General features: G+C 46.9%; 2 pseudogenes; both read left to right on the top strand.

The window, feature by feature from the left end:
- The first annotated feature begins 19,252 nt into the window (after positions 1-19,252).
- LOC147747685 (28S ribosomal RNA) lies at positions 19,253-20,499 on the top strand (annotated as a pseudogene).
- A 3-nt stretch (positions 20,500-20,502) lies between these two features.
- LOC147747684 (28S ribosomal RNA) lies at positions 20,503-22,956 on the top strand (annotated as a pseudogene).
- The last annotated feature ends 3,444 nt before the right edge of the window (positions 22,957-26,400 follow it).

Below are 26,400 nucleotides of genomic sequence, written 5' to 3'. Positions count from 1 at the left end.
CATTTATTTTAGAAAAGGGAGAACATGTAGTAAACTGTGCCAAATTTTTTCTTCACGAAAGAAGAAAAATTAAATACAAAAAGGTAACTAGGCCCTTACTAAAACTACAGGCCACCCACCACAATACATTTTTTTTTAAATTAATCGAAGTACAAATAAATTCCGGTGCATGCCCCCAATCAAACAAACAACACCCCTATACACCAGTTTTACAACTTACTTGTCATATCTCAAAAACAAAGTCCTTAAACTCAATGGTATGTCTGCGGCAGACAAGGAGAGTGATCCTTTCAGCTCCGAATCCCAATGAAAAGTGACCAGGAATGGGACAGCGGTACAAAAGGGGGTGGTGATGGACGGAGCATCTGAATCAATCAAACACTCACACCTAGTCAAAAGATCTGGGTTTAATCCATCACCGTTCTTTAGCCCACTCTGCCACCCCAGTTCAGATGTGGCCATATGCAAATCAGTCTGACCCTGTGCCTCATGGGAACAGTCCAGCCCGAACTGCCAAGCCATGTCTTCCCTGGACCAGAAACAAGCTTCCGAGGACCGGTTTCTGGCATTCCAGCCGTCTTCAGCCAGGCTTGCTTGAATCCAGTGGCAAAGTGAGCAAGGGACTCACGTCTGAGCATACCCTGCCACACTTATGTCGGCCAAAAGCGGTTCAAAAAGGGGTGGTGATGGACGGAGCATCTGAATCAACCAAACACTCACACCCAGTCAAAAGATCTGGGTTTAATACATCACCGTTCTTTAGCCCACTCTGCCACCCCAATTCAGACATGGCCATATGCAAATCAGTCTGACCCTGTGCCTCATGGGAACAGTCCAGCCCGAACTGCCAAGCCATGTCTTCCCTGGACCGGAAACAAGCTTCCGAGGACCGGTTTCTGGCATTCCAGCCGTCTTCAGCCCGGCTTGCTTGAATCCAGTGGCAAAGTGAGCAAGGGACTCACGTCTGAGCATACCCTGCCACACTTATGGCGGCCAAAAGTGGTACAAAAGGGGGTACAAAAGGGGTGGTGATGGACGGAGCATCTAAATCAATCAAACACTCACACCCAGTCAAAAGATCTGGGTTTAATCCATCACCGTTCTTTAGCCCACTCTGCCACCCCACTTCACACATGGCCATATGCAAATCAGTTTTCCCCTGTGCCTCATGGGAACATTCCAGCCCGAACTGCCAATCCATGTCTTCCCTGGACCGGAAACAAGCTTCCGAGGACCGGTTTCTGGCATTCCAGCCATCTTCAGCCCGGCTTGCTTGAATCCAGTGGCAAAGTGAGCAAGGGACTTACGTCTGAGCATACCCTGCCACACTTATGGCGGCCAAAAGTGGTACAAAAGGGGGTACAAAAGGGGGTGGTGATGGACGGAGCATCTGAATCAATCAAACACTCACACCCAGTCAAAAGATCTGGGTTTAAACCATCATCGTTCTTTAGCCCACTCTGCCACCCCAGTTCAGACATGGCCATATGCAAATCAGTCTGACCCTGTCCCTCATGGGAACAGTCCTGCCCGAACTGCCAAGCCATGTCTTCCCTGGACCGGAAACAAGCTTCAAGGACCGGTTTCTGGCATTCCAGCCGTATTCAGCCCGGCTTGCTTGAATCCAGTGGCAAAGTGAGCAAGGGACTCACGTCTGAGCATACCCTGCCACACTTATGGCGGCCAAAAAAGGTACAAAAGGGGGTACAAAGGGGGTGGTGATGGACGGAGCATCTGAATCAATCAAACACTCACACCCAGTTAAAAGATCTGGGTTTAATACATCACCGTTCTTAAGCCCACTGTGCCACCCCAGTTCAGAAATGGCCATAGGCAAATCAGTTTGACCCTGTGCCTCATGGGAACAATCCAGCCCGAACTGCCAAGCCATGTCTTCCCTGGACCGGAAACAAGCTTCCGAGGACCGGTTTCTGGCATTCCAGCCGTCTTCAGCCCGGCTTGCTTGAATCCAGTGGCAAAGTGAGCAAGGGACTCACGTCTGAGCATACCCTGCCACACTTATGGCGGCCAAAAGCGGTACAAAAGGAGTGGAGATGGACGGAGCATCTGAATCAATCAAACACTCACACCCAGTCAAAAGATCTGGGTTTAATGCATCTCCGTTCTTTAGCCCACTCTGCCACCCCAGTTCAGACATGGCCATATGCAAATCAGTCTGACCCTGTGCCTCATGGGAACAGTCCAGCCGGAACTGCCAAGCCATGTCTTCCCTGGACCGGAAACAAGCTTCTGAGTACCGGATTTGGCATTCCAGCCGTCTTCAGCCCGGCTTGCTTGAATCCAGTGGCAAAGTGAGCAAGGGACTCACGTCTGAGCATACCCTGCCACACTTATGGCAGCCAAAAGCAGTACAAAAGGGAGTGGTGATAGACGGAGCATCTGAATCAATCAAACACTCACACCCAGTCAAAAGATCTGGGTTTAATCCATCACCGTTCTTTAGAGCACTGGGAGGAGCCTGCTGCACTGGAACCGGATGTTGGAGTCTCTGGGGCACTTTCTTCTGGATTGAAAAAAAAAAAGTTTTAGAAAATGGATTCTCACAGAAAAAACTACTACAACAGCAAGTTTGAGAAGAAAATCCACTCCAAATGACTCTCTAATGCATTCTCAAGCAGATCCGCTCCGTTTGCAATCTCAATTGGCATCAAGAGTAGTAGATTGATGCAGTTGCGACAGAAAGCCATGTAACTGAGTGGGCTGTATCACAGGTGCTCGCTAGTGGTATGAGAAGTTTAGCGCCAGCTTGCAAGTGACCCAAGACTCCAGGTGGTGAAGTGAGCTAAAGAGCGATGATGGATTCAACCCAGATCTGTGACTGGGTGTGAGTGTTTGAAAAGTTTCAGTGCTCCATCCATCATCTCCTTGTGTTTGCTTTATTTGCCCTAAGTTGCCAGGGTACACCCAGACGTGGGTCCCTTGCTCACTCTGCCATTGGATTGAAGCAGGCCTGGCTGATGAGGGGTATTACCCCGAAACCAGTACCTGGATGCTTGTTTCCAGTCCAGAGAAAACCTGGTTTGGCAGTTCGGGCTGGACTGTTCCCATGAGGAACAAGGTCAACAATGATTTTCATATGGCTGGGTCTGAACTGGGGTGGCTAAGTGAAATAAGGAACAATGATGGATTCAACCTAGATCTGTGACTGGGGGTAAGTGTTTAAATAGTTTCAGCGCTCCATCCATCATCTACTTCTGTTTGCTTTGTTCACCCTAAGTTGGAAGGGTATGCCCAGACGAGGGTCCCTTGCTCACGTTGCCATTGGATTTGAGTTAGCCTAGCTGATAAGGGGTGTTACCCTAAAACTTCTCACAGGATACATGTTTCCAGTCCAGGAAAAATCTGGCTTGGCATTTCAGGCTGGACTTTACTCATGAGGATCAGGCTCAAGACTGATTTGCATATGGCTGTCTCTGAACTGGGATGGCAAAGTGAGCTAAAGAACGATGATGTATTCAACCTGGATCTGTGAGTGGGGCTGAGGGTCTGTAAAGTTTCAGCGCTCCGTCCGTCATCTCCATGTGTTTTTTTTGTTTGCCCTAAGTTGGCAGGGTATGCTCAGACATGGGATCCTTGCTCACTTTGCCACTGGATTCAAGCTAGCCTGGCTGGTGAGGGGTGTAACCATGAAACCGGTCACATGATGCTTGTTTTCAGTCCATGAAAGACCTGGCTTGCAAGTTTGGGCTGGACTGTTCCCAAAAGGAACAAGGTCAAGACTGATTTTCATATGGCTCGGTCTGAACTGGGGTGGTGAAGTGAGCTAAAGTATGATGATGGATTCAACCCAGGTCAGTGACTAGGGGTGAGTGTCTGAAAAGTTTCAGCGCTCCGTCCATCATCTCCTTGTGTTTGCTTTGTTTGCCCTAAGTTGGCAGGGTACACCCAGACGTGGGTCCCTTGCTCACTTTGCCATTGGATTCAAAGTGTCACAGGATGTTTATTTCCAGTCGAGGAAAGACCTGGTTTGCCAGTTCGAGCACGTGCTTGTGCTGTGGAGATGCTATAGTCTATAGGGTTGCATACTTACCAGGGATGTGCCTTGTGCTTTAAACGCTATACATGGTTAAACTATTATACTTTTCTGCTTGGAAATACATATGACAATACTTACGGGTCAAGACTGTAGCAGCGTACAGTTCCTAAATTGGAACTCGTGACTCATTATTGTGTCATTGGACGTGCCACAGTTGTTTATTTTGTAAGACCATTTGATACAGCGTATTAACTTTGTGGACCTTGGATCACGCAAACAGACGTACTACATTGTCAGATCCATACTGGACTACATTTCGTCCATATTCCCATCTTGCCTTGAAAAAGTTTGAGTACAGACGAATCACGTGTCAGCTAAATCCTGTGCTGGAAATCTTTAAGAAACTAATAAAAAGACAAGGAGTTATCAACTGATGACTTTTTGGACTATTTGAATGCTCTACATATTATGTGTCTTATTGTATTATCCTCACGTGCTTAGTAACTAATTGGACTTTAGGTTTTATTTAATACTTGTCCAATACTGTTTTTGGATTATTATACATGGTGTGAATGTGCTGTAACAGCTTCTTTTTTTTGTGTGTTGATGTGCATGTTATTTTGTAACGTGTTGATAGCACTTTAAGGTAGTAGGTGTTCGAAGCTACCTTAGCACCCTGTTGCAAAATATAGCATTATAAATGATATCTCACGCTTATTATTGTTAATTATAGATACGTTGACCTTATTGATGTGCGGTTATTTCCCTCATAGGGAACACTACTACCTATCAGACTTTATTCATATAACTGAATTGCATATGGCAGGGTCTGGACTCGGGTGGCCAAGTGAGCTAAAGAATTATGATGGATTCAACCCAGATCTGTGACTAGGGGTGAGTGTCTGAAAAGTTTCAGTCCTCTGTCCATCATCTCCTTGTGTTTTCTTTGTTCACCCTACATTGGCAGGGTAGGCCCGCTCCGTCAACAGACACGCCGTCGAGCTCTGGAACCTGCTCGACACCACATCCCCAGACGTCGCCTTCCTCACGGAAACCTGGATGAACGCCTCTTCAGCGCCCAACATCGCCATCGCCATCCCAGACGGCTACAAGATCATCCGAAGGGACCGCATCAACCACACCGGAGGAGGCATCACCATCATCCACAGGAACACCATCCGCATCACGACCAACACCGACGACACCCTCGCACCCGCCGAGCACCTGCACTTCCAGGTCCACATCAACCCCAAGACCACCCTCAGAGGCACCCTCATCTACAGACCCCCGGGACCACGCACACAATTCAGCGAAGAGATTGTGACCACTGCGCCTTCTGGCCTGGTCACCCCCACGCTCCTGTGCCTGTGCCTGCTCCCGCAGCCCCAGCCACCCGAGGGCCGCCGAGCCCACACCAGCCTCTCGCAGCCCCAGCCACCCGAGGGCCGCTGAGCCCACACCAGCCTCCCGCAGCCCCAGCCACCCGAGGGCCGCCGAGCCCACACCAGCCTCCCGCAGCCCCAGCCACCCCAGGGCCGCCGAGCCCACACCAGCCTCCCGCAGCCCCAGCCACCCGAGGGCCGCCAACCCCGCTCCAGCTTTTCCCTCTGCCCTAGCCTGTGGCCCCGCCCCCCCGCCAGCCGATTGGCTCTCGCTCCCGCCTCCCCGCAGACCCTCCCGACCGGCTCCCTTCTTATGACATCCCCAGAGCGACCGCGCAGCGGACGCGCGCAGCGGGAGCACCGATTGAGCACCGAAGGTGCGCCAAAGGTAAGCCTGTCTACACCCGTCCGCGCCTGGACCGCGCCCAGTGCCAGGACCCCTGGCCCCCGCAGACCCCAGCCCACCCGCCAGAGGTACGACGCCGCCACCCTCAACGCACTCAACGCCGGCCGAATCCCAGGATGCTACCGAGCCACCCCGAGACGCACCCGCGGACCCTTCTGCTGCAACTCCTGCAAGTTCACCTGCATCCGGACCTGCACTACTCCAGCACCAACCAAGACCAAGACGAGCAACAGCAGCAGCCACCTGAAATGCATCCTGCTCAACACCCGCTCCGTCCACAGACACGCCGTCGAGCTCTGGAACCTGCTCGACACCACAGCCCCAGGCGTCGCCTTCCTCACGGAAACCTGGATGAACGCCTCTTCAGCGCCCAACATCGCCATCGCCATCCCAGGTGGCTACAAGATCATCCGAAGGGACCGCATCAACCACACCGGAGGAGGCATCGCCATCATCCACAGGAACACCATCCGCATCACGACCAACACCGACGACACCCTCGCACCCGCCGAGCACCTGCACTTCCAGGTCCACATCAACACCAAGACCACCCTCAGAGGCACCCTCATCTACAGACCCCCGGGACCATGCAGACAATTCAGCGAAGACATCGCCGACTTCATCAGCCCGCACGCCCTCCCCTCCGCTGACTACATCCTCCTCGGGGACCTCAACTTCCACCTGGAGAACAACAACGACCGCAACACCACCACCCTGCTGGACAACCTCGCCAACCTCGGACTCAAGCAGCTGGTCACCACCCCCACCCACTACGCCGGACACACACTCGACCCCGTCTTCTCATCCAGCAAGGACATCGCCTTCAGCAATGCCACCGGACTCCACTGGACGGACCACTGCTGCGTCCACTTCAGCTTCAGAAGGACCATGATCCACCATCACCAGCAACAGGTTGCACGCAGAAGCTGGAACAAGATCACAGCCGACCAGCTTGCGACCGCCCTGAGCAAGAACAAACCCACCAGCGCAACGAACCCCAGCCAAGCGGCCACCTACCTCACGAAGTGGATCAGCGACTGCGCAGACGACCTCGCCCCGCTGAAGACCCCGCCTAGCAGACCCGGTAGCAAGAAAGCCCCATGGTTCACCGACGAACTCAAGAGCTCCAAGAAGAACTGCCGAGCCCTCGATAGAACCTGGCGCAGAGACCCAACACCGGACAACATGACTGCCCTCAAGCTCGCCACCCGAAAACACCACCACTCATCCACGCCACCAAGAAAACCGCATTCAAAGAACGACTGGACAACAACGCACACAACAGCAAGGAACTCTTCAACATCGTCAAAGAGCTCTCCAACCCCAACGCCGGAAACAACTACATCACCCCTTCGCAAGACCTCTGCAACTCCCTCGCCTCCTACTTCCACAACAAGATCGCCGACATACACAACAGCTTCAGCACTCAACCGACACACGCCATGACCGAACCACCGCCCCCCACCACCACCCTCCGCGCCTGGACCCCGATCAGCACCGAAGACACCGTCCGCACAATGAACTCCATCCACTCCGGATCTCCTACCGACCCCTGCCCTCACCACGTCTTCAACAAGGCCGACGCTGTCATCGCACCCCACCTGCGGGACATCATCAACACCTCCTTCGACACCACTACCTTCCCGGAGAGCTAGAAGCACGCCGAACTCAGAGCTCTACTAAAGAAGCCATCAGCCGACCCCACCGACCTCAAGAACTACCGCCCCATCTCGCTGCTCCCGTTTCCTGCAAAAGTCATCGAGAAGACCGTCAACAAGCAGCTGGCCGCCTTCCTCGAGACGAACGGATCCCTCGACCTCTCGCAGTCTGGCTTCCGGGCCAACCACAGCACCGAGACCGCCCTGATCGCAGCCACCGATGACATCCGAGCTCTGCTTGACAACGGAGAAACAGCAGCCCTCATCCTCCTAGACCTCTCCGCGGCCTTCGACACTGTCTGCCACCGTACACTAGTGCAGCGACTCAGCAACGTCGGAATCCAGGAGAAGGCACTGGAGTGGATCATCTCCTTCCTCGCCGGAAGGACACAGAGAGTCCGCCTCCCCCCGTTCAGATCTGAAGCCACCGAAGTCATCTGCGGCGTTCCTCAAGGCTCCTCGCTCAGTCCAACCCTCTTCAACGTGTACATGAGCCCCCTCCCAGACATCGCACGCCAGCACAACCTCAACATCATCTCCTACGCCGACGACACCCAGCTGATTCTCTCCCTCACCAACGACCCCGCCACCGCCAGAGCCAACCTCCACGAAGGGATGAAAGAGGTAGCCGAATGGATAAAGAACAGCCGCCTGAAACTGAACTCGGACAAGACAGAAGTCCTCATCCTGGGATCCTCACCCTCCGCCTGGGACGACTCCTGGTGGCCCACCGCCCTAGGCAGCGCACCCAAACCAACAGACCACGCACGCAACCTGGGCTTCATCCTGGACTCCACCCTCTCCATGACCAGACAAGTCAACGCCGTCTCCTCGTCGTGCTTCAACATCCTGCACATGCTACGAAAGATCTTCCGGTGGATCCCCACTGAGACCAGGAAGACGGTCACCCAGGCCCTCGTCACCAGCCGTCAGGACTATGGCAACTCCCTCTACGCCGGAACCACTGCCAAACTCCAGAAAAGACTTCAGCAGATCCAGAACGCCTCAGCACGACTCATCCTGGACATCCCCCGTCACAGCCACATCTCCGGACACCTGAGAGACCTGCACTGGCTCCCGGTCACCAAGAGAATCACCTTCCGACTCCTCACCCACGCACACAAAGCCCTACACAACCAAGGCCCAGGATACCTCAACAGCCGCCTCAACTTCTACGCTCCCAAATGCCAGCTTCGATCGACCGGCCACGCCCTCGCCACCGTCCCCCGCATCCGAAGAGCCACCAAAGGGGGGCGGTCCTTCACCTACCTCGCCGCCAAGACATGGAACTCCCTCCCGACCCACCTCCGCCTGACCCAGGACCACCTCGCCTTCAGGAAGCAACTAAAGACCTTGCTGTTCGAGCAGTAGCGGACCCCCCTCCCCTAGCGCCTTGAGACCCTCTGGGTGAGTAGTGCGCTATATAAATGCTTTGATTGATTGAGGCACCGACGTGGGTCCCTTGCTCACTTTACCATTGGATTCAAGCTAGCCTGGCTGATATGGGGTGTTACCTAAAAACCGTTCCAGGATGCTTGTTTCCGGTCAAGGGAAGACCTGGCTTGGCAGTTCAGGCTGCACTGTTCCTTTTAGGAACAGGATTAAGACTGATTTGCATACGGGTGGGCCTAACTAGGGTGGCAAAGTGAGCAAAAGAACGATGATAGATTCAAATCAGATCTGTGACTGGGGATGCGTGCTCCAATGAGGAACAGGGTCAAGACTGATTTGCATATGGCTGGGTCTGAACTGTGGTGGCAAAGTGAGCTAAAGAACTATGACGGATTCAAACCAGATCTGTGACTTGGGGTGAGTGTCTGAAAAGTTTCAGCGCTATGTCCATCATCTATATGTGTTTGCTTTGTTCACCCTAAGTTGGCAGGGTCTGCCCAGACGTGGGCCCCTTCCTCACTTTGCCTTTTGATTAAATCTATCCTGGCTGTTGATGGGCGTTACCCAAAAGCCGGTCCCAGGAATTTTGTTTTGGGTCAAGGGAAGACTTTGCATTGCAGTTCGGGCTGAACTGTTCCCATATGGAACAGGGTCAAGACTGATTTGCATATGGCTGGGTCTGAACTGGGGTGGCAAAGTGAGCTAAAGAACGATGATTGATTCAACCCAGATCTCTGAATTGGGGGTGTGCCAGAAAAGTTTCAGCACTCCGTCCATTCTTTCCTTCGGTTTGCTCGCAATTGAGAGCCAAATGAAAACACTGCTTTGTGCCCGAATGGTGGAATTCAGAAATTACACGCTCCTCCGGGGAGCGCTAAGTGGCTGAATTCTGCAAACGCGGCAAGCGGAGCGGAGTTTACTCCCTGGGCTTAACTATTACTTGGCCTGAAAAATATTTGGTTGACTTCTGCTTGGCAGGAGCTTAAGATGCCTTTCTGAAGCCGCTGACCACATCCTCTAACTGTTGAATCATTCATCACTTTTAAAAGTACTTTTCTAAGAGAAGTGTATTTCTTTTGCTTCCTCCCATCATGTGATGTGTTTCTTTTGCTTTCTCACACCATATGATTTCCTCATTTCAATAGACAATTTATTCTGCTATATTTTATCAGGAATAGAGCATTAGCAATGTTAAACTTTCTGAAGATATTGGTTTGCATTGACTCATCAAGACTTGCTGACATACATTTGTCATTGCCTCAGACTAGCCTTTTGTCCACACAATGGGTTACTGACAACAGCTAGCAGAATAGGTCTGCAAAGATTCTCATGAGAACCTTCCCTCATGTATCTAGTGCAAGACACATTAAAACCTTTTTGATAACTGCTCAACGGGCATGGATGTTTGCTATGTGAAATGTGGGTTGAGACAACAGACCATCCGAAGACCCATTTCTATCTTGCTGAACGTTGCAAATGTTTTATGGTTTTATAAATGCATGTTCCTAGTTATAGAGGAGTGATGCTATTCTTCCTTTTCCATGCCACCTTAAGCTCATTGCTTTTGCCATTTAGTTTTCCTCATTCATGCCCAGATTGCTGTGTGCTACTGCTAACAGAGATTTCCTATTGGCCTGATATTTTGGCATGGAGACTTTCTGTTACAGACAATCATACCTACTGCTGTGATTAGTTTTCTTTAATTTAAGTTATAGTTAGTACTTTAACTTGTTAGGGGACTTTGCTGAGTTTCCTGGACTACTCTTTATGGAAGTTCATTCTTTAGCTAACTAAATGCTCCTGAATCTTGCTCTTTTCTAAAAAGAAATTTTTATGGGTTCTTATTAGGTAGGACTCTTAGATTAATTTTGAGATTATTTCCTTTATGGAACATGCTGTCTATATTGTGCTGATTCTAACGAGACGTTTTCTTGATATTTCTGTAAAACTACTAACCTGAATAAAAATGACAAAAACATTACAAATCTCTTAATGAGTAATAAAACTTTAAAAACTGTTCTAAACCTCCCATCATTGAATCAGAATTATGTTACTGAAAGTTGGTGATTATATTTGAAAAGCAATTTGAAAAGAAATTTGTTCCAGCTCCTTTTTACAGTGGCAGCCAAGATCCATTGGCCTGAAGATTATAAAAAATAACAAAAATAGGAGGCTTCTGTTGTAAGTGTTTCGGTCTGCACAGTCATCAAATTGCACAACCCAATATTTGGCACTAACAGCACCAATCCGATGTCATACGAAAAACCTGGGGCCTCATTTATGAAAAGTGACGCATCGCTGCATGAAAACAGCGATGCGTCACTTTTCACTGCGCACTCCTTGCAACACCAATGATGCGTCATATTTAATGTATGACGCATCATTTCGCAAGGACTTACAGATACGTCAGTATTTCTGACGCATCTGTAAGCGCAAAAGTGACGCATTGCTGGAGTGTGTCACAAAAGTGACGCAACTCTAGCAATGCGTCCTTTCACATGGGGAAAGCCCCATGTGAAAGGGCTTGCGTCAGTCTTACGCCTGCTGTGAGGCAGGCGCAAGATTTTGACGCAACAGCATCCTAAAAGTGACGCAGTGAAATCTCATAGATTTCACTGCGTCACTATTACGAGGCTTTTTGCGGGGGAACGCCCCCTCTGCATACATTATACCTGACGCAGGTATAATGTGGCGCAGGGTTTTAAAAAGTGACGCATCTACCTAGATGCGTCACTTTTTAAATATGGCGCAACAAGGCGCATGTTTTACGCTGCCGATGCGTCACAAAAAGTGACGCATCCGCAGCGCAAAACTGACGCAAGGCCTCATAAATGAGGCCCCTGATTTTCAATTTGAGGTTCAGTTTGTTTGTACCTTGATATTTTTGCCAAGGTTTAACTAAATACTGTTTGTAGGTGAATTCAGTGAGTGACGTTCATATTTAACTTTGCAAGTTAAAACGTAGTTTGGATGAGACCCACTTGAGATACAGTTCCTCAAAGTAGTATGAGCACAATTCAACCATTATTTTCATGGCTGACAGTAAATTGAATATTTTATGAGAATACACATGTACAACTATTTGATCAGAGCCTGTTAGACTGAATATCAATATAAAGACAAAGGGGTTGATTCAAAGTTTTTCAGACCGTGGACCGCCCAACCCAGGGTGGCTCAGTGGTGGCAGTGCACACCAGCCGTCTAACCACCATATTACAACTTTGGTAGTTGGACCACCAAGGAACCGCTGCAACTAGTAACATTGGCAAACCCAAAGACAAGGTTCCTGCAAATGAATCAGTTCAGCAGATAATAACAATAACTAACAAGAGCCCAATAGATGCTGAGCATAATTAATTTTGAACAACAGAAGCACTTTGAATGCACATCTTCAATTAGCAGGGATTAATGTTCCAACAATTCCCAGAAGTGTAAGAGTCATAAAATCATTGATCAAAATATAATTAGAAAGGGAAGATTAGGCCTTTTTCCAAGAAGGTACATTACCTTTTCAGGGCTCTGCACAGTTTGTGACGTACAATGAGGTATTGTTTGGCTTGGCTATATTTGTTCTGCACCCAGTTCCCTTTAGGCTTGACTTGAAAGTTGGCTACACCTGCTCTGTGTCTCTTGAGGTAAGATTGTATGGTAGGATCATCCTGCTGCAGCTGATGCTCATTTGACGCCTGAACCCTGTATTCAGTCAGAGGTGAGGTGTGAGCTCCGTTACTGCTAGCAGATGCACCACAGGATGAAAGGTGATGCTGGTAAAACGGAGGCACGAGCTCTTTCCTGCAGGAAGCAGCACTGTAAATACAAGAAGTGAATTACACCATCAGTTTATCACTTCTGCTTCCTAACATTTAACATATTAACATTTAAAATTATAGGATTTGGCTGGTTTCACTGCCCGTTCTGGGAAATTGTTAAATGCAACAAGAAAGGGTTGTCAATGGTAGCATCCAAGACTGCAAATGTCAAAGTAAATGTATTATACTCAAGAAATAATTTGCTGCTTCAGTTCAGTTCAGTTCAGTTCATAACAAACTTTATTCGGTCTAAAGACCATTAAAGCAATGCATCAAATGCTATCATTAAGAATTTAAAACCGTCATACATAACAGACCAACAGGATTTAAAAGGATAAATTACACCAAGTGCTAAACATCATTAAAATAAAATGGAAACTACTGTACTTTTAGTTAGAATATCTTTTCCTGGTATTAAAATCAGATCTTATAAAATTTAATACAGCATATCACATATCTCGGGAGTTCAAAGATTGCAAATATAATAGCCCTTCTTTAAATGTTCTTACTTTAGATTTACGGAGGGGCTGGGACCAAGAAGACACGTCTTGGTTCGAGATAAAGTCTACAAGATAGAATAAAGTGATTTGTACTCTGAGTCGAAATTCCAGCACAACAACAGGCCTGAAGGTCCCTGCTCCAGACGCCCGCTACAGGAAAGGCAAATTTAAAGTGCAACATTTCTAGTCTAAAACTTGTCAGCCAATATCGAATGGGTTGAATTTTCTTCCTAAGATTAGTAAGGTTCTATGCTGTTTGTTGCAGATATGGCAACATACATACCTATTAACAGATACTTTGGCTTGGGCATGGTCTAAGCAGATTTTTGAGTAATAAGTCATATAGCGCTCTTTTATAAAAGATTTATGGTTGCGCTAAATACAAGATGGATTTTCATACCATTCTGGTAGTTCTAGTAAATAGAAAGTATTTTTGATATAAGACAGCCAGGGGATCTATCTCTTATATTCACTCTCTGCCATGTTCCCATTTAGGATCATAAGTGGGACGTACTGGCCTGGTATGGACACAAGAACATAAATAGCAGAAAGACAAGGTTACCTTCAAATACCCTTGTTTGACAGTTTGCTAGACATGGCTCTGTCTTTTCTAAGTCTCATTTAAAACGTCATGGAGGTAGTGGAGGGGACAGGAATCAATGGTTGTATGTCATTATATCTCCTCCTTAACATTGCCATACTGTTACATTACCCTAGTACATCCCTTACCTTAATATTGTCTAAGGAACTTTGAATACCATTGTATCACCCTCTTTTACTTGCTCATAACTTCATTTTTATTGTATACCACTAATTCTAAAAAAATTGAAAACTATTTTTATCCTAAAAATATGTATTTTATTTTTCAATATGTAATTTTAATTCTTATAATGTTTAACCCTACTCTTATTTTTGTATATATGTCCGTGTTTGTATGTGCATGTACACATACACACGCACACACACAAAAACACAGACACACAATGTTTGTTTTGTTTTCTTTTTCTAGGGGACCCCTATATAAATTACACAGTGGTGGTCACCACAGTATACTTATAGTTAGGACCCGGAACTGTCGGAGCCTTAGGGTGTAATTTCCCTGGTTTCACCTTGTGCACCTTTCAAAAGGTTAGCCATCCCCACCGACACAAGAAGAGCGGTCATCCAGGCCCTCGTCATCAGCAGTCTGGAATTGGAAATGCCCTCTACATGGAAGACCCCGCCCAAACTGCTGAAACGACTGCAAAGCATACAGAACGCGTCTGCCCGCATGATCCTCGACATCCCTCGACACAGCCACATCACACCCCACCTGAGAGACCTGCACTGGCTGCCCATCAACAAGAGGATCACCTTTAAGCTCCTCACCCACGCACACAAGGCACTCCGTGACACGGCCCAGCATACCTCAACAGATGAGTCACCTTCTACACCCCGAATCGCCAGCTCTGCTCGGCCGATCGCGCTTCCGAAGAGCGACCTCCCGGCAACAGATCATTTTCCTACCTCACCGCAAAGACCTGCAACGCCTTCCCCATCCTCCTACGGCCCAAGACCTAATAACCTTCAGGAGGCTACTCGAGCAGTAGCAGCACCCCCACCCCAGCCCCTTGAGACCCTCATGGGTAAGTAGCGTGCTCTACAAATTTCCTGATTGATTGATTGATTGATGGTGCAAACAGGCAAAGTGCACTCTATTGTGATGAATGTGTTGTAAAATGTGCTGCCCTGAAGGCATCGTATTCAGTGAAAAATGGAGCACCTGATTTAAAACCATTCCATGTTTCTCTAAGCAGGCAACAACCGGCCTCGACTTTATAGATCCTCCTGCAGACGAAAGCAGTGAGTGACTACACCAGTCTTCAGGGGTCGTCTGGGGGGTCCAAGTGACTCTCTTTCATCCCTCAAGAGGGCTGCCGTTAAGAGGTGCACTGTCAGTTTGCCTCCAATGGGCCTGTTTGTGTCTAAGCCCGCAAATACAGCATGGGCACGGAGACAAAGCGACTGCCTCATTTGCATGGCACCATGCCAATGAGGGAAGTGCTATCTGTGCTATCATTATTACAGAAGATACCACACAAGCATGTGCTGCCCCATCTGTAATACTATTGTGCCTAGAGGGTGCACAAGATGGGGCACATGCTTATTGCGTCCCTAACCAACAATGTCTGATATGACCTCAGGCTTCCTTAGGAAAATGATTCTTTGGTTTGCTAAAACTTTGGCACTGTTTGACGAATCTATATGAAACTTTCCTTCCTGGAAAGTTTCAGGGTAATCTGTCAAGATGCTGTTGAGAAAAAGGGGATCCCAAAATTCATTTTCCCCATAGAATTTCCCATAGGAGCTTTAAATACAGCTACAGCCAAATAGTGTAACAGAACCATACCAAATGTGGCAAAAATCTTGATCTTGATCTAGAAAGCCTGCTTTTTGTGGCTTGGTGTTAGACTTTTCAGTAGTTATTGAGAAATTTAGGTTCACATTTATAGATATCTAAAGACTCGGTTCTACGAGGGAATGTCAAGGGAGTATGGCAGTACTAAACGGCAAATTATGCAAACTGGATCTGCAGGAATGAGACCGGTCTCTCAGAACCAAGGGTTGTGATTAGTTTACAACAAAATAAAGAGAAATGTTGCAGCCGCCATTTTAAGACTCAGGGCCTTCGTCACAATTTCCTGAAAATAAAAACATAAAAACTAAATGGCCCCCTAAGGGGTCAAAGTGAAAAAAATTATTTGCATTACTGCAGACTCCCAGTAATTTCCTGGTCGGCAGTGTGGAAATTTGTGGTAGTACTGCACAATTACCATGAAATTGCAATGATATTCCTGTGAGACAAAATAAACCAAAACAACTGTGTGCGCATCTGTGGGTTGTTATGAGACCATGGGGGGCAGCTATGGGGTGTTGGGCACATGCGTGGGGGTCCCAGGCATGGCGTTGGTTTGGCTGCTCACAGGGCTTGTCTGTGGAGGATTGGTCACATATGGGCGATTCGCCCTCTAGCTAAACTATTCCTGCCATGCACGGCTAAATGCCTGGGGCCTCATTTATGAAAAGTGACGCATCGCTGCGTGAAAACAGCGATGCGTCACTTTTCACTGCGCACTCCTTGCGACACCGATGATGCGTCATATTTAATGTATGACGCATCATGTCGCAAGGAGTTACAGATACGTCAGTATTTCTGACGCATCTGTAAGCGCAAAAGTGACGCATTGCTGGAGTGTGTCACAAAAGTGACGCAACTCCAGCAATGCGTCCTTTCACATGGGGAAAGCCCCATGTGAAAGGGCTTGCGTCAGTCTTACGCCTGCTGTGAGGCAGGCGCAAGATTTTGACGCAACCGCATCCTAAAAGTGACGCAGTGAAATCTCATAGATTTCACTGCGTCACTATTACGAGGCTTTTTGCGGGGGAACGCCCCCTCTGCATACATTATACCTGACGCAGGTATAATGTGGCGCAGGGGTTTAAAAAGTGACGCATCTACCTAGATGCGTCACTTTTTAAATATGGCGCAACAAGGCGCATGTTTTACGCTGCCGATGCGTCACAAAAAGTGACGCATCCGCAGCGCAAAACTGACGCAAGGCCTCATAAATGAGGCCCCAAGTGTGGAGGGGGTTGGCTGCCTGTGGAATGTTGAGCACACACACACACAAAAAGTGTAGGTGGTCAGCTTACAGCTATCATTCCACTTATACTAAATATGTTTTCATTTTCTTGACATAGGGACCAAGTTCTCATATCCTGTAATGCCGGCCACATTTTTCTTAATTTTGCAGGCAGCGAGTCAGAGCATGAGCTCCTGTGGCACTCACAGGAGCCTCTTGCTCCAGCTGGAGCAAGATGGCCAATGGTAAAAAAGCCCCATTGGCCAACCATGTTGCTTCATCATTTGAAGGTAATTGTCCTCCTGAGTCCTTATACACCAACCATTCAGATGCCCAATATTTGAACTTTTATTTCTCAAAACCTACTGAACTGACCTACACCAAATCATAAAAAGCATAGTTTCTGGGTAAAGACATAGCTTTTCGCAAAATCTGGTGCAATTCCATTTAGCTGTTGTTTAGCTTTGTCTAAAATTCCATAAGGAAACTACATGGAGAATGTGCATTTTGGCAAGCCCCTTTTTCTCAGACTCTACTTGACAGATCACCCACAAACTTACAAATGAAGGCATGGAGATTGATCTACAATTGTTGGGACTTTTTCTAGAAGATTCACCAAACAGTGCCAACATTATTAGCAAACCCAAAAATTAATTATCTATTGTAACTAGATCCTTACTGCCAATGTGCAAGATATATAAAAATAGAATGATGGAAATGCTTTGCAATCTAGAAACACTCTTAACAACTTGCTAAGATCACAAAAATTTGCAAGGCACATTACTGTCTTTCATCAATCAGATAAGCTTTGTCAGCTTAAACCAGGAAGGCTAATGAGATAATAACACCACCAAGACCGGCAGCTTAGGGGAAGGCGTTGTCCATCTGTGAAAAACATGTTCCTGCTCATGAAAGTAAGCACATGAATAAATGCATATGTAATTGAACAGTCCTGGAAAAGTCCAAAGATAGATGTATCTCTAAGGGTATTAAATGACATCGATTTTTAAATAAATAAATACATTTTTAAGCATTGTTCACTCAGTTTTGTGGGCTGGAGTTAGCCAAGATCCTCTAATTTTACGTAAATTATGTGCATAATATACTTAATTTTTGGGGGGTTTCAGCCACCGCTCGCCATCTATTGGTCTGCTATTGTGTCATATACATTTTCTTCCATTGACTACAGCATAGAGCATGGAGTCAACCCACTACAGCCATTGGCTAACCACTGTACTTGTTATCATTCTGCCCTTCTTAAGAGGAACACATCCAGACACAAAGTAATTTCTTAGTTTCAGACTGACAATGGCCAGGCAGCTTTTTCAACAATATGTAGTTTGCTACAATATATGATAAAAGTAAATACTGCCCGACTCCATCACCATCTAAACTCTACATTACCATCATGTAATATATAAGTGAATTAAACAACAATTACTTTAGAGATGCATATGGAATTGTTCCATAGATATCACATACCCAACTGAGTACCTGTAAAATTGAAAGACTTACACATCACTAACAAATCTGAGCTAAAACTAAAAAGAATAACCACAGCAAATGTATGATAAGAAAATACCATAAGGCAAACTTTCCCTAATTAATCCAGTTTTCAGGATGCCATCTTGAAATTTGGCCATCATAACTATCATTAGTCTTTTAAGCCTTTCTGTGCCAAGAACGTAACGGTTATGTCCTCCGCCATGGTGGCCATGTGCAGAGGAGTTATGTCCTCTGCACAAGTCCAGGAAAACTCTCTGCTGTTTACAGCAGTGGGATTTCATTTTTTTTTTTAAGTTTCAGCCTCTGTAGCAGGGGAAGAGATTTCCCTGCCATTTGTATCAGGAGACCTGGGGGAATGCCGAGTGGAAGGAAGTTTGTGGCTCCCTGCAAATTTCAGAACTTTCCTTCACAAATATGTTAGAAAAATAAGTTTTTTATAGTCAAAGCTTGAGGTTTGCTAATGATTCTGGGTAATAAAATGTGGTGAGAGCCATGCTAGTCACCCTAGATAGTAATAGTTTGTATAGGTTTCACTGGGTGCTGGGTGAGCTAGGGTCCAAAATCTTGGTGAACAAAAAGGGTAGAACTTTTTATATTTTTTCTGGGCCCAGGGAGTCTTCACCTTCGTGGCTGGGTCCTGGAGCTACGACCAGCCCAAGGGCCTGCAATGGATGGGTGTCCATCGGGCAGGGGAGACTTCCCCTGCTTGGCCTGGTTCAGAAGGTCGCTGTGTCGGTGGTGCTGAGGGAGATTCGACTGCCTCCACTTCCACCCCCGGCAACCGCTCCAAGCCACCCCTCCCGGCACGCCAGGGCAGGGAATAAAGATGAGGCCCCCTGCTCCCGGCACAACTGTTGACTGGGGTGGTCAGTGCTCAGTGCGCCTTGACCACCTTGAGCCACTGGGTGGGAAGGCCCACACCAGGTGCCAGGGGTCTGTGGCAATTTTGCTTACCCACCTGACCTGTCTTGAAACTCGCACCAAGGAGTCCAACATGTGTGCGAGTCGGAGGGCCGAGCAAAACCCTGTGGCACAATGAAGGTGAGGGACTGCACATGCCAGCTGAGGTGATATCCTGTCATGAAGCCATCAGCGGGCACACCACTGGTCCTTCTCTCCCACTGTGTCAGGGAAGGTGGAGCATGAGCATGCGTGATAGACCCGAAAGATGGTGAACTATCCCTGAGCAGGGCGAAGCCAGAGGAAACTCTGTGGAGGTCAGTAGTGGTCCTGATGTGAAAATCGGTCATCCGGCCTTGGTATAGGGGCGAAAGACTAATCAAACCATCCAGTAGTTGGTTCCCTTCTAAGTTTCCCCCGAGATAGCTGGCATTCAGAACCCCCACTTTTATCTGGGAAAACGAATGATTTGAGGCCTTGGGCCAAAACGATTTCAACCTATTCTCAAACTTTAAATGGGTAAGAAGCCCGGCTCGCTGGCGCAGAACCAGGCATGGAAAGCGATATTTGGTAAGCAGAACTGGTGCTGCGGAATGAACAGAATGCGGGTTAAGGCACCTGATGCTCATCAGACTACAGTAAAGGTGTTGATTGATATAGACAGCAGGATGGTGGCCAAGTCAGAATTTGCTAAGTAGTGTGTAACAATGCACCTACCAAATCAACTAGCCCTGTAAATGGATGGCGCTGGAGCGTCAGACCCATACGAGGCCGTCGCCAGTGCTGAGACCTGCAGGGGCCAAGCTGCGATGAGTAGGAGGGCCAGTGCAGTGCACACGGAAGTCCAGGGCGAGGGCCCGGGTGGAGCCACCGAAGGTGCAGATCTTGGTGGTAGTAGCAAATATTCAAAAGAAAACTTTGAAGGCCAAAGTGGAGAAGGGTTCCATGTGAAAAGCAGTTGAACCTTGGTGAGTACGTCTAAGCAATGGACGAGTGCTGTTCCGAAGGGATAGAAGATGGTCTTCATTGTCCTCCAACTCTGAATGGTGGAGATGGGTGTCCTTACAGGATCCATTGCAGTAATGCAAAGGATCCCTAAGAAGCTGGCGGGAGCCCCAGGGAGAGTTCTCTTTTCTGTGTGAAGGGCAGGGTACCCTGGCATACTTTTACCCCAGGAGATGGGCCCAAGCCTTGGAAAGCATTGCGGTTCCAGCAGCTTCCAGTGAGCTCTCGTTGGTCCTTGAAAATCTGGGAGAGATAGTGTAAATACCACGCTGGGCTATACACATACCGGCAGCAGATCTCCTAGATAAACAGCATCTGGCATGTTGGAACAATATAGGAAATGGAAGCAGGCAAGTCAGATCTGTACCTCAGGGGTAAGGATTGGCTCTAAGTGCTGGGATCAGTCGGGTTGGGGCATGAAGGGGGGCTGGGGCGTCCATGGCTGGACGAGGCACCACCGTCCAGGGAGGTAGCAACTCTATATGTGAGTTGGGCCCTTCCAGTGGATTGCCCGAGCAGCAGTAGTCACCTCTCCATGTGCCCCTCCCCAGGGCAGGGGGCTGGCATTCTGCCTCATCTGGCACCTAGCAGCTGAATTAGAACTGGTGCTCAATAGGGATATTTGGCTGTTTAATTAAACAATGCATGGCAATGGCCCAAAGTGGGTGTTGATGAGATGTAATTACTGCCCAGTGATCTGAATGTCAAAGTGAACAAATTTAATGAAGCATAGGTAAACAGCTGGAGTATAACATAACCTAGAAACATTTTGGAACTGCTCATCGATAGCGCAAAATGGTATGGTTAGATGATATATACAAGGAACCTTATGTCAAATACAGTCAAAGTGAACTATGAAAACCAGATGCAGTATCAACCAAAGATGACACTGCTGTAGTGACTGATGCGTCAATACAATATGAAAACTCCCAAAATTCCCTTGAGCTAGCATTTAAGAATAACATTAAATATTATCAGGATTTATAACAGGAAATTAAAAATCTCACCATCTGTTCCACTGTGAAAGTTCCTGGTTTTATCTAGGCTGATCTAAGTTTATAAATGTCTTTCCCATTCAAGAAGAATATTTGCATGACTACTTTAATGGGCACTCTTAAAATGTGCCAAGTATTCATGGACACTTAACTGTTAAACTCAACACTCAGATGTACACTGTTTTGAACCACACATATTTCATTCTCGTTAGTATACTGTCTTAAGAATGTTATGTAAATCAAGTTTAGTTACACATTTTATGTTTGCATATAAAGTTGATTACAGTTAACATGTTTGAATTTAAAATATAAATTTAGAGTTTGGAATGTTTATTCACTACCTCTACAATTATTATTATAGGTGTGTGAGTCCATTTTGTGTTGATAGTTGAAATATACTAAATTCAGAAGAGATCTCAAATAATTGACTACAGATATCAGTACACATCACATATTGATTATTACTATCCTGCTAATCTTACCTTAATTTTCTCAGGACTGTCCATAGACAATTTATATTGGTAGAATAGTACTGGAGGTGTACTATCCCTAGTCTATACGTGATCCCATTTCCTGTGAGGACAGCTTTAAATGTGGCAGCACTCCGGAACAAATGCTGTGTTGTTTGAAGCAAGACTGATTTGACGCTGATTGTTAGCAATAATATGAATGAGCAACCACACAATGGTAGAGATAACCAAAAGCCTCGTCATCTAATTAGTGATGGGCATAAATGGAGTCCCATTGTCCCTACCTACTATCTAACAAAACCACAGCCAAGGGAACGGGCTTGACAGAAACAGTGTGGAAAGAAGTACCTGCTGACCTTGACTCTAGTCTGGCACTGTGAAGAGATATGATACGTGTAGGATAAGTGGAAGGCTGTCGGGCCACTGGTGAAATACCGCTATTTTTTTCATTTCTCACTTGCCTGGTGAGGCAGGGGCGAGCCCCCTGGGGCTCTGCGCTTCTGGCTCTGTGCTTCTGGCGACACCTGGCGTGACCGGCTCCGGGGACAGTGACAGGTAGGGAGTATGACTAGGGTGGTACACCTTTCAAACGATAATGCAGGTGTCCAAAGGCAAGCTCAGGGAAGACAGAATGGCCAAAACATCGCCTTATACAGACCATGAAAGCAGTGCTTCATGATCCTTCTGACTTTTTGGGCTTCAAGCAGGAGGCATAAAAAAAGTTACCACATGAATAACAGGCTGTAAGGAGCCAAGCGTTCATAGCAACGTCACTTTTTAACCCTTCAATGTCGGCTCTTCCTATCATTGTGAAGCAGAAGTCACCAAGTGTTAGATTGTTCATCCATTCATGGTGAACGTCAGCTGGGTTTCGACGGTCATGAGACAGGTTAGTTTTACCTTACTGATGATGTGTTGTAGTAATCCTGCTTAATGCAGGAGGAACCACTGGTTCAGCATTCGGTGTATTTGCTTGGCTGAAAAGCCAATGAGTTGAAGTTGCTATCTGCGGGATTATGAGTGAACACGCCTAAGTCAGAATTCCCCCTAAACTGTAATGATACCGAAGTGCTGTTGAGCCATCGTTGGCCTGGGATGGTCAGCCTCTTGGGCCAGTACATAGAGCTGCTCGTTTTGGGAACAGAGCGTGGACAGAAGGGGGCTGCTTCCATTGCACTTTATGCACCACATGTATGTGGGGTGCCCGGTGCTGAATCATTCATAGATGACCTGATTCTGGGTCAGGGTTTTGTAAGTAGCAGAGCAGCTACCTCGCTGTGATCTATTGGAAGTCATCCTCTGAGCGAAGCTTTTCTCTCCATCTGTGGGTGACCGCGGACTCCCTTCCACTACACCCTGGGGTGGGTACCTCTGTTGCCAGACTGGTGGGAGGTACATGGAGGGGGGAACGCAGGCCCATGGGAGGCCACCTCCACCACATACCGGCCAGCATGGGAGACCTCCCTCTCCATCCCTGCGCCGCCGGGGTGCAGGGACTGGTGCACTATCCATTGCCGGACAGCAGGGTGACCAGATGACTGAACCGGGATCCCCCTATTCCCGCACAAGTCACAGGGAGGCAAGCAGTCCCAGGGAAAAGCCTCCCGAGCACTGGGCCTAAAGTTATCCCTGCAAACCTTTTGTTGATGCCATTTGCGGGGAAAAAACCTATGCTATCTTCTACAGCACTTGTTTAATAAAAAAAACAAATATAGCTGCATTTTTGCAAATGTATTGCTCTTCTCCCGGTGAATGCACTAACCCTGAGTACCTTTAGATTCCAAAGGATGTTGCGAAAAAAGGATGCAAATTTGGTATTTAAACATATGTGGACACATTGTAATGAGGGCCTAAGCGCAGGTGACTCCAAATAGCCAAAATAAGGGCTTAGCAGAGGGCGAGTAAATGTCCTGCAGCAAAGGGGTTTGTTGCACCATTGATGAAAATAATGTGGTAATATCAAATCCATCTCACCAGTAAGACAGGACTATACCTGGCAACTTTCTAGAGATCAACAGTATTAAGATATCTGGACTAAGTTGTGTATTTTTTATCTTCCGATTGCAGCCTTGAGAAAGGGGAGTATTCCCCAGAACATGCTTTGACAGCTGTTTTGAGAAATTGTATATTTTTATATGTTTTTGAACCAATGTGAAGAATAAAAGTTCAACAATTTCCATTATAACAGCTTTCCAACAATATACTTTTGCAAAAACCGTGACAAAACACTGACAAAGACAAAAGGCTGGCAGTCGGGTTTTGCCAATGATTGTTTACTTTCTTGACTTGTGCAAAGCTTGGCTGAATTTCCATTACGGCGGCCTTCCCGACTTAGAAAGTTCCAAACAATAGGAATAAATTCGGAACCAGAGGTTCTTAACCTTTTGACGTCTAGGACCCCCAAGCCGTGTCTATAATTGGTTCCTCAACAATATTAAACAAAAACACAATGTATATGAATTCAGAACATCTCTTTTCCAAGTAGCTGCATATTTAAGTATTAGAGTGACTACACTTCCGTATTCACCATTCAATAGGTAATCATGTAAAATCAAAATGTCAGCAGAAGTGGTGGAACAAACAAAGTAACTGGATTGACAGTGGTCCCAATTGGTCCATTCCAAGCTTGGTTGGCAATCATCAAGCTTTGAATGAATAAACCTGGAGACTATGCAGTGTCCTAACGCGAAAAAGTGTCAAAGACAGTGATTGCATAAAAGCTGCAGAACCAATGGATCATTTGAGAAGTCGAACTCTGCCTGTGAAAGTATCATAGTTCTGCTGAAAAGAGCAGACAGGCTCCATTTCCAATGCAAGTACAGTAGGTGCTTGGCCTCTGTAAGCCCCATATACAGCAGTAAGTAGGAGAACCTTCAATTAGGAAATGCTTTTTGGGAAGTTTACTCGTGTGATCATACATAGATCACTAGGTGCTTTTTAGAAAAAGAAAATGATAAACAATTATTTATTGTGAGAATTGTGACTGTGCGCATACACACATGCTCCGTCCTAATCTAACAATTAGCTTTTCATTAAGAATGTTTTTTAAATGTTTTGATTCTTTTTGTTTAATCATATCTATAGTGATGATATGACTGCATATAGCAAATATACAGGGGAGGAAATATAGAAGACTTCAAGTAAGTATTGCTGTTCACTGATGCAACTATAATCCTCATGGGACGAAACATTGTCATACAATAATTCGCTCAAAATGCTTATGATTATAGATAGAAATTAAAGGTTAGAGGTCATATGGATCCATTGTTCCCCTGTTTAGGCGCCACGGGCGACTGGCGTTCCTGAGACCACAGGTTAAGAACCTTTTACCTAATCAATAGCACAGATCTAAACTGTATTTGAAGCAGCTGTCCGCCAGTCCTGCTTCTTCAGCCAACTCACTATGCATTCTGGACACGGTAGTTTTATACCAAAGCAGCTGACTGCTGGCTGCTGGCTGCTGGCTGTATAAATGCATATCTGATTCAGTTTTCAGTCTGCAAAAAAGCAGCGTAGAAGGGCACTGTCCTCAGATGTTGGTAAGATTAAGGAGACATCTGTTTATTCTGGAGCAAATCAGAGGCACCCTTTTCAAAATTTCTTCAAGCTGTCTCAATTAATGGAGCCAATTTGGCCAATTTGTAGTGTTCTGCATTTACTAATCTCCTGCTTGGCAACTAGCGGCACAGCAGATAAGGTTCGCTCAACATAAAATGTGCTTTAGAGCATCCCAATTGTGTCGAATTGTATAAATGTGTAGTCAGAAAAGTGTGTGCTCTTATACTTAGATGCAGGGCCGGTTTTAGGGCAGTGTGACTGGTGCGACTGCACTGGGCGCTGACCTGGAGGGGGGCACTGACATCAGGGGGGGGGGGGGACGGTGTTTAGCAATAACGTACGATTTAAAAGCATCTGCTGCAGAATCCCTTGTGCATCCAGCTTTCAGACAGCGGTACAAATGTCATGATAATTGTTGTGATAAATGTTCTTGCTAGAGGTAGAGATCGGAGTTTTGTCTAGTAGCAGTTTAAAAAAAATGTTTAACTTTTTTTATTAACATTGCTCATACCAGTTGACACGTCAATCCATTGGTCAAATTGCATCAGACAAACAGGCAGTGTACAATGTAAAGAATAGTCACTATTAACAATCATTTGGAAATTCACAGTAAGACCCCTATCTGTCTAGTAGCAGTTTTGACTCGCCCTGAATGACTGCAGAAAGTTAGCATTCCTGCTCCAAAGAAAAGATCTGTATTTTATGTGGATAACTAAATTGAATAGTAAAGTATGCCTTTTCTAGCGCATTAAAAATACTTAGTGCCTGATCACAACTTTGGAGGTCCTGGAGCGGGCCGCCAAGCTACTGCCCTGCTCCAGGATTCCAAAGCTGTCCGCACACTGCCCCCTGGATGACAAGTTAAAATTTGGCTGGTGGTCCTGCAGCGACTAGCCCATAACTGTGGGCACATACAGACAAGGGGGCACACCATGTGCCCCTCTGCACACCTCCCCCCCCTATGCACAGGGGCAAGAGAGGGCCCTAGAGGGCCCCCTTTCTTTCCTCAGGGCACCACCACACATATTGCAACCCTCAGACCCCTGTGGGACTGCAAGGGAACATGGTTCTTCTGTTGGTTGCAGCAGTGCAATTGCAGTCCAACTGCCCTAGTCATAATAGGGCGGTCGGCGCGCCAGTGCAGTGTGGCTGGACAGCCACCACTGCTCCCCCAGGTCTGGCGGTCCTCGGACCACCAG

Source organism: Lissotriton vulgaris, chromosome 1_1, assembly GCF_964263255.1.
Source record: "Lissotriton vulgaris chromosome 1_1, aLisVul1.2, whole genome shotgun sequence".
Lineage (NCBI taxonomy): Eukaryota > Metazoa > Chordata > Amphibia > Caudata > Salamandridae > Lissotriton > Lissotriton vulgaris.
The sequence above is the reverse complement of the archived record's forward strand: the minus strand, read 5'-3'. Positions and strand labels throughout refer to the sequence as shown.